This window comes from Echinops telfairi, unplaced genomic scaffold, assembly GCF_000313985.2.
Source record: "Echinops telfairi isolate 266 unplaced genomic scaffold, ASM31398v2 ScPeMD7_7424;HRSCAF=8462, whole genome shotgun sequence".
In the NCBI taxonomy this organism is placed as follows: domain Eukaryota; kingdom Metazoa; phylum Chordata; class Mammalia; order Afrosoricida; family Tenrecidae; genus Echinops; species Echinops telfairi.
This window is the reverse complement of record NW_022111324.1, coordinates 71,223,196-71,231,368: the sequence shown is the minus strand read 5'-3', so window position 1 is coordinate 71,231,368 and position 8,173 is coordinate 71,223,196. Positions and strand designations below refer to the sequence as shown.

Here is an 8,173-nt window from a genome sequence, read left to right as displayed (position 1 = left end):
GAGGCCCTGTCTAGCAGCATTCTCAGGGATAAACATGTCCTCCCTATGTTGCTCACTCACTGCCCATGGGTGGATGGGGACTCATGGGGACATTATAGGACAATGCAGGAGTGGCCTTTGAGTTTGCCAGACTGTAATTATTGACAGGAGTAGAGCCTCATCTTCCTCGAAGGCTCTGGTTATTTCAAACTGCTGACCTTGTAGCAATACATAACCACGAAGGTACCGGGGCTCCCTCTGTGTTACTGGAGTCTCTGTTGGATGCTGCCCTTTGCCATTTGTGGAATGAACTGTTTTGGGCAAACAGCCTGTAAGTGTTGTCTGACAGCACAGCTGGTTGACAATGCACATAGTTGTGGTTGGCTGTGGCGAAGGACTGGAAGAAAGTCTCATCATGTTGAAGTAGGTTGTGCTTTTCAGCCACAAACGTCTCCAGTTCCGTGTGTTTGCTGCAGATAGCTGCACGACAGCTTTAAAGGCACACTCTGTAGCTGGTTCTTTCCACAAGCATTTATTGTACTCAGTAACATTGCCGAGTGAGACTAGCGGAGTGGAAAATCTCCTTAAATCACAGACTACTCAGAGATGGTTCTTGCCACTAGTCCTGAAAGAGGTTGACTCACTGTTGTATGTCAACACTGATAGCCATTTTTTACAACCGTTTATGATATTTGGTCTACTAAAGAATGGATTTACAAACAATTTTCTGCAATGGCTGACAGGCATGAGGAGGCATAGAAAGGATGGGAGACTGACTTTGCTGCCGTTCATACTGAGGGTAAACTGGAGCAATGTAGAAGGAAGGATTTCAAGAACAATATGAAAATGAACCAGCTATAATAAGGAGATATATTTATGCCATTAATTTATAAACAAACCTCTAAACTTTACCTGGAGCCACTAAGATTTATTAACTATCATGTTTTTTTTCCTAAACCAGAAAGCCTCTGTTTTTCCTTGTCAAGGGAATTACTAAGAGGATCATTGTAAAGGAGCAATAGCTATGAAGCTGAAGATGAAAGAATGTTTTTTCTTCACGGGAACAGGAGTGTATAAAGATGCATCTTGCATTTGTAGCTGTTAATGTAGAATTAAAAAATTAGTCTTTAGATAGCAAAGCTGATTTCTAATTAAAAACTTTAGAATTGGAACTGCGATAGACCTTCCATACATATGGTGGGAAAATGTACAAAAATAATTATTAAACAACTGCAGAAAAGTATGAGAGAGCTTTGTGATAGACCACCAATGGGAATGTGACTCTTGGTGCCTGCTCCATCATCTGAAATAAAAAGCAGAGTATCAGAGGATAAATGTGGAAGATATAAAAGTATTCAGGAAGGAAGGATCTTCTCCCCCCCCTCCACAGCCACCCCCCCCCAATGGCATTAAATGGACAGAGTGTTAATGTAATGAAGAATAAGTTAAAATCTTGGACTAGAATAAGAAGACATTTTTAATCTCTGGTGTTTTATAATATTCTCTTTCATTCCAGTATGTTGAATATAGTGTTGAACTGTTACCATCTCCATCTCCATCGACTATTACACAAATGAGTAAGAATTTTAAAAGTGTATGGAGGACATGTACCTTGCACTCACTGAAAACATGCAACCTATCAGTCTAGCAATAATTTCATGTCAACTCTATCTCACTTTATATGTGTGACAATAAATGTTACAAGAACAGACAATGTTTTGCTTGTAAGGAAACATGATGTAGCCTAAGTGAATGTTGAGAACCTGTGTGCCTTTATATATTTCATCTCTGTTTAAAATATTTTGTGACAGCCTTATTTTAAACATTTTTAGATTTTAAGTTAGCTGCATATTTAAGAAAGCTGTCATAAGAGAAATGAGTGAACAGTGAACCGTTGTGCTTGTGAAATGTAATGTCTTATTTTCACTTTGTGTGTGCTCAACCATCTTGCCAAAACCCAAATTTGGGGCGGGATTTTCATTTCAAGTGAACTACTTCCGCTTTTCTAGGCATTATAAACAGAGTAAAAATACCAAGTTGATAATAAAATGAGATTGATAGTGTATACTAATATGATAGTGGAAAATGTAATGGGCCCAAATGTATACACCATTCACTTCCAATGAGTGGTAATTTTAGTTATATGGGAGCAGAAACATGTAATCCACTTAAAACTGCTTCATCTACTTCAAAGTCACATTAGAAGATACTTTGGAAGAAATAAACATATAGAAACTTACTCTAAGTTAGACAACATTTGTAAATGGTTTGGATTAAAGTGTTTGGATCACAACACTTGGCCTTTAAAAAATAGTTTTGATGAGTTAATGTGTATATTGTCCATGTTGTGACGCCACTTAAGATAACAAATTAGTTTCAGCTCTTGATGGCCAGAAACAATACTTTATTTCTTAGCATTCTTACCTGCTAACTAATAGAACTTTGGACCAAGAGTGCTTAGCATACACTGCATTGGGGACACACCACATATTGTCAAGGGCTATTTGGTCATCCTCTTTTGTCCTCTTCAGTCATTTAATGTTTCCATAGAGATAGAAAAACACTACTCAGGTGATTGGCTTTAAGAAGAAATAGTGTTCTCTGTAAAGACACCAAAACTGCAGGAATGGGGCATCAATGCAGTGGATTCATGTCTTCTCAGCCAACCCAGATCAAAGAGGAGAAAGGGCAGGAAGAAAAGTTGATAGCCAATCGGGAGCTTAGTGATCAGCTGGGCTCAGGGTCCATGCTCTGTGCCGCCTTGGCAGAATGCTATGGTAAATATGAAAAAGGTGAGGACGATGCGGAAAATGAGACTCCTGAGCATAAAATGGGAATCTTTGAGTTTTAAGTTTAGAAGAATATACATGGAATCATTTCAAGCCTCCACATTTAATTAAGTAATGTCTCTCAGATTGATTCCTGGTCAGTGTTTCCAATTCTTGCTCCTATATCTAGGGAATCTCTCAGTACTTTGGGCTTGAGCCCACATAGGCAGCTTTTGTGCTGTTCTCTTAAAGGCTTACGAGGAATAGAGAGCACTGGAAAAGGAGAAATTGCAAGAAGAGACACACTCGAGTAATAGCTGCCCTGCAAGGGAAATGGCTTTAGGGTGTACTGATGGGGAAATCCAAGAATGTCCCTCCTCCTAATTTTCACAAGTGCAGGAAACCTGGGCACAGGAAGATGGAAGGTCCTGAGATAGAATTCCCTAGAAAACTTTGTCCCTTTTGCCAATAGACTGGCCATTGAAAGGTAGATTGCCTATGATAGTGACACATCTTTATGTCAACTTGATAAATGAGTGTAGGGGTGGAGCCTAGCCTGTCAATCAGGTCACAGCCTGAGGATGCCTCCTTCTGGGCCTGGCCTTCTCATGAGGATTCTGGGTACTTCATCTTTCTCCCTGGAGGTGGGCCACACTCTCTCTGCTTCACTTTCCAGCTGTTGAGTCACCCAGCGAGCTGCTAAAGCTGCATGATGACATGCGAGAACCCTAAGATGCTTTCTACCACCAATGGATCCACAAGACTTTTTACTGACTGGCGTGTGATCTGCATTTTACATCATTGCTTGTGCTGCATGTATGAGTCTGAAGAGGACTTTATAGATTGGTATCAGACTTATGGGCTAATATTGGACTTATGGACTTGATCTGTACTGGGCTGGGAGGTTTTCTCAAGACACAATTTCTCTTTGATACAAAGCTCTCTCACATTTATGAGTGTCTCTGGATTTGTTTCTCTAGTCAACCTGGCCTAACACACTGCCCTTGGAGCCCAAAGGACCTCAGATCAGCTCCTTCAAAAGCTATAGCTTTGACAAAGTGTGTTGAAGAAAGCATACAGTGTATGGCTATTAAAAATAGCTTCAGGGATCCCTGGGGGATGGACAACAGAAAAGTGGGTGAGGAGAGATGTCGGACAGTGTAAGACATGACACCATAATTTTTGACACAATAATTTTAAATTATCAAGGGTTCATGAGCGAGGGGAAAGTGGGGAGGAAGGGGAAAACCAAGTTGATACCAAGGGCTCAAGTAGAAAGCAAATGTTTTGAGAATGATGGTAGCAACAGATGTACAAATGTGCTTGACACAATGGATGGATGTATGGATTGTGTTAAGAGTTGTGTGAGCACCCTCCCCCCCCAAATGATTTTAAAAAATAGTTTCAGGGCTCTTAGAGCTTTGTATTCAAATGTAACCATCTAAGTAGAGTCATTAATTAAGACCTTGATTTTTTTTCTTTATAGTACTTTCACTTTGAGACATGATGGAAAAAATGATATGCATGGAAAATTAAGACATGATCAGAGATAATAGTGAACACAATCTATCTAACCTGAAAGCTTTGTCTCCCAGTTAACATAGAAGCTGGAGTATTGACATACTGCAGGGTCCAAAGGAATTAGCAGTACTCCTCTCCTTCAACAGAATCTCCTTATAGTCCTTCTCAAGGACTGTATGTCCTCCTGGGCCTCAGAGAACTCTCCTTCCCCCATCCCCTCACCTGTGTACCAGTGGACAAAGGCACGCTTGGTGTACATCAGGTCACAGTTGTGGTCCAGGAGAACCCAGACCTCAGCAATGGCTATGGTGTTGCTCAGCATACACACAGCTTGTTGCACCTTGGCCAGGTCTCCACTAGGGACCACAGTGGGAGGCTGGTAATTAATGCCAACCTTGAAGCCAGTGGGACACCAATCCACAAACAGGATGCTGCATTTGGTCTTGATGTTGGCAATGGTAGCATTGACATCTTTGGGAACCACATCACCATGGCACAACAGGCAGCAAGCCATGTATTTTCCATGGCAGGGGTCACATTTCACCATCTGGTTAGCTGGCTCAAAGCAAGCATTGGTGAACTCTGTTACAGAAAGATGTTCATGGTAAGCTTTCTCAGCAGAGATGACAGGGGTGTATGTGGCCAGAGGGAAGTGGATGCCGGGGTAGGGAACCAAGTTGGTCTGGCATTCTGTCAGATCTACATTCAGGACACCATCAAATCTGAGAGAAGCTGTGATAGAGGACACAATCTGCCTAATCAGGTAGTTAAGATTGGTATAGATTGGGTGCTCATTATCAAGACTTCTGAGATGTCACAATCTCATTGTCTACCATGAAGTAGACATTGTTACATGAAAGTAACACACCAGCCAGTGTGATCCAAGGATGATAATAAAATCCAAATCCAGAGGAGGGAATGATATCAGAGCTTAAATTGTAAATGCCCTATTTGCAGAAGGCTATGGACAAAAGTGGAAGTCTAAAATCCATACATGGATTAAATCTCTCATGAATCCCTTCCTAGTATAGTTGAAAGAGGTGAATACCTTTGCTCTCAGACAGAGTATTGTAAACTGAATTATGAAAAATGCAATAAGATTAAACCAAACTTGCTGGCATCGAGTCAGCACTGACTCATGGTGATACCCTGTTGGTTTCTGAAACTGTAACTGTTTACAGGAGTAGAAAGGCCAGTCTTTCTTTTTCTTTTTAGTAGCTGCATATACATTTTGGTAGCTGGAGGAGATTCAACATTTCTACAACTTGGTGTTTGAGCCCAGCATTTCAAAGAACATGACCAGCATCATCCCTGAAGTTTGCCTGCATATCAAGTATGTGTAGTTGGAAGGAGATGAAATATATAAAGCACTCATAGATTGTCAGCATTTAAATTGGCTACATCGTGTTTCCATTTTCTGCTCTGTAAACAAGTTTGTTGTCACATGTAAAGTGAGGTGATCACTGACATGAAATTATTGTTAGACTGGCAGGTTCATTATTTCATTGAGCGTGAGGTATATTTTCTCAGTATATACATTTAAAAAATTCTTACTAATTTGTCAATGGATGTTTGTAGACTATAACCATTCAATACTATATTCAAGAAATCTGGAATGAAAGCAAATAATGCTATAAAACACCAGAAATAAAAAATGTCTTCATATTCTAGTCCAAGATTTTAACTTATTCTTCATTACATAAACATACTGTTCATTTAACACCACTAGGGGGGCAAAAGATTTTCCCTTCCTGAATATTCTGTGAAGATTACTTCTCTTTCATACTGTCCTCTGATGTTCTTCTTTTTAACTCAGGTGGCATAGCAGTCACCAAGAGTCACGTTTCTGTCCTTTGGTGGTCCAGCACAAACGTCTCTTATGCTTTTCATCAGTTGTTTGATAATTATTTTGTGTAATTTCCCATAGTATAATGGAATGTCTATTGTAGTTTCAACTCTAAAGGTTTTAATAAGGAATGAAGTTTGTCATCTTCTAAAGAACAATTCCTTATTGTTTCATACTCAGCTCTAAGTGCTGTTTATTTCCATCTTAAACATTTCTGTTCCCATGAAGAATAAAGATTCCTTCTTCAACTGCATAGAGATTGCTTCCATATTTACAATGATCCTTTTGTACTTCCATTGACATGGAAAAACAAGGACACTTTCTGGATTATGATAGAACGTGATAATAAATATTGGTAGCCCCTGGTGATGTTCAGTTTGTATATTTTTCCTAAGCAATGGCATAAATGTCTGTTACTGTAGCTGGAAGATTGTCATTTAGTTCTTGAATCTCTTCTCATTATAGTCATATTTATCAACAAATTCCAGAGTTGTCTCCAGTTTATCCACAGTACGAATAACAGCCAAGCTATTCTCCCCTCCTAATTGAGGTTTCTTATGCTCTTGGGCCAATGCAACGATTTCAGTGGAAATTCATTTCTTTAGTAAAGACTAAATATCATCATCAATGGGTTGTAAAAGATGGTTGTCAGTGTCAACGTACAATTAGGAGGGGAGAAAAGCTTGGCTGTTATTCGTACTGTGGATAAAAGCAAGACCTTCCTCTCTTGTGAATATTATAGTCTGAGAAAATCAAAGGCACAGTTCTACCCTGACCTATCCATCACTACGCATCCTCATGGAGGCAGTGAGTGAGCAACACAGGGAGGGCATGTTTATCCCCGAGAATGCTGCAAGACAGGGTCTCAGGTCACCAGCTGTCCTGCCACCTCCACCTCGCGATGCTGCCTCCACCAACGGCCAGGCAGGAAGCCGTTGGGGACAGTTGCATCGCCCCCCGCCCCCCGCTCCTTCCTCCAGGGACCCTGCCAACCCTGAAGCCTGAGAGACGCAGGCAGAAGCCACAGCCCAGTCACTGCACTGAGATGGGCAAGTCGCAGGGACTCACCGGGGCCTGGGGGGGCCACCACCGCTCAGGCTGCCGCCCCCGCCCCTCAAACTCCACAAATGCTGTTTCAAAGGGACATGGAACTGGCTCCGCGCTGCTCAACAGAAAGGTTGTCAAGGTGCCGGCTGGACGGTGCCAGGTCAGTGGGTGCCACAGCCCAAGATGGGCTGGCCTTGTCCCCTTCGTCAGGCCAAGCTGGTGACGCATCACCAAGGCACATTTGGGCCCCAACTTTTAAATGCTTGGTCCACACTGAGGTCCAGGGCATTCGCGGGACCGGCTCGGCCCTGATTGGATCAAGGTCGCTCCCGGGAGGGTGGTCTTCCTCCGGGAACTAGTTCTCCCTTGAGTGGAATGAACTGTTTGGCACATAAAGAAGAGATAGTAAACCTCTTCAGAGTTGCTGGTGAACAATGGGTCCGGGGCTGCAATTATCGCCATAAACACCCCCTGCTTGCCTCCAGCGCATAGGCTGGCCGCTGTTGTGATGCTCTCAGGACAGGTCATCCTCGGGGTGCGGGGCCCCCAAGAGTTCCTGCCCAGAGCCTTCACCCCTGCCACCTGCCGGGCCCAGTTCACAAACACATCCGGTCCTACAGAGAGAAGAAAGAGGACATGGTGCACAGAGAGAAAGGGGTGAGGACCAGAGCGATGGATCTTCCACGGGAGAAAAGGGAAGATAAGAAGTCAGAGATGGCCGGTTCCACATGCTGTCCACAAAAGTCGAACGTGTTTGATTTGCATGCGGGAGGATCACTCTCACATCTTCCAGGTTCAGCCCCAACCTTTCCTTGGAATTTCTGAGGAGCTCATTGAGGTCAGAGCGACAGCACACAGCTGTGTTTTCGACTGTCACTGAGACATACTCACACCTCCCTCCTTTCGGGGGAGTCTGAAGTTACAGGACCAGGACGACTTGTCCCTGTCGCCCTACTAAAAAGCATGTGCAGAGAGTCCCACAACTGAGCCCAAAGCCAGGAGGGTACTTGCG

The 8,173-nt window shown here is 42.6% G+C and overlaps 1 pseudogene; it reads right to left on the bottom strand.

The window, feature by feature from the left end:
* Positions 1 to 1,437: 1,437 nt before the first annotated feature.
* On the bottom strand, positions 1,438 to 7,065 carry LOC101645274 (annotated as a pseudogene).
* Positions 7,066 to 8,173: the final 1,108 nt, after the last annotated feature.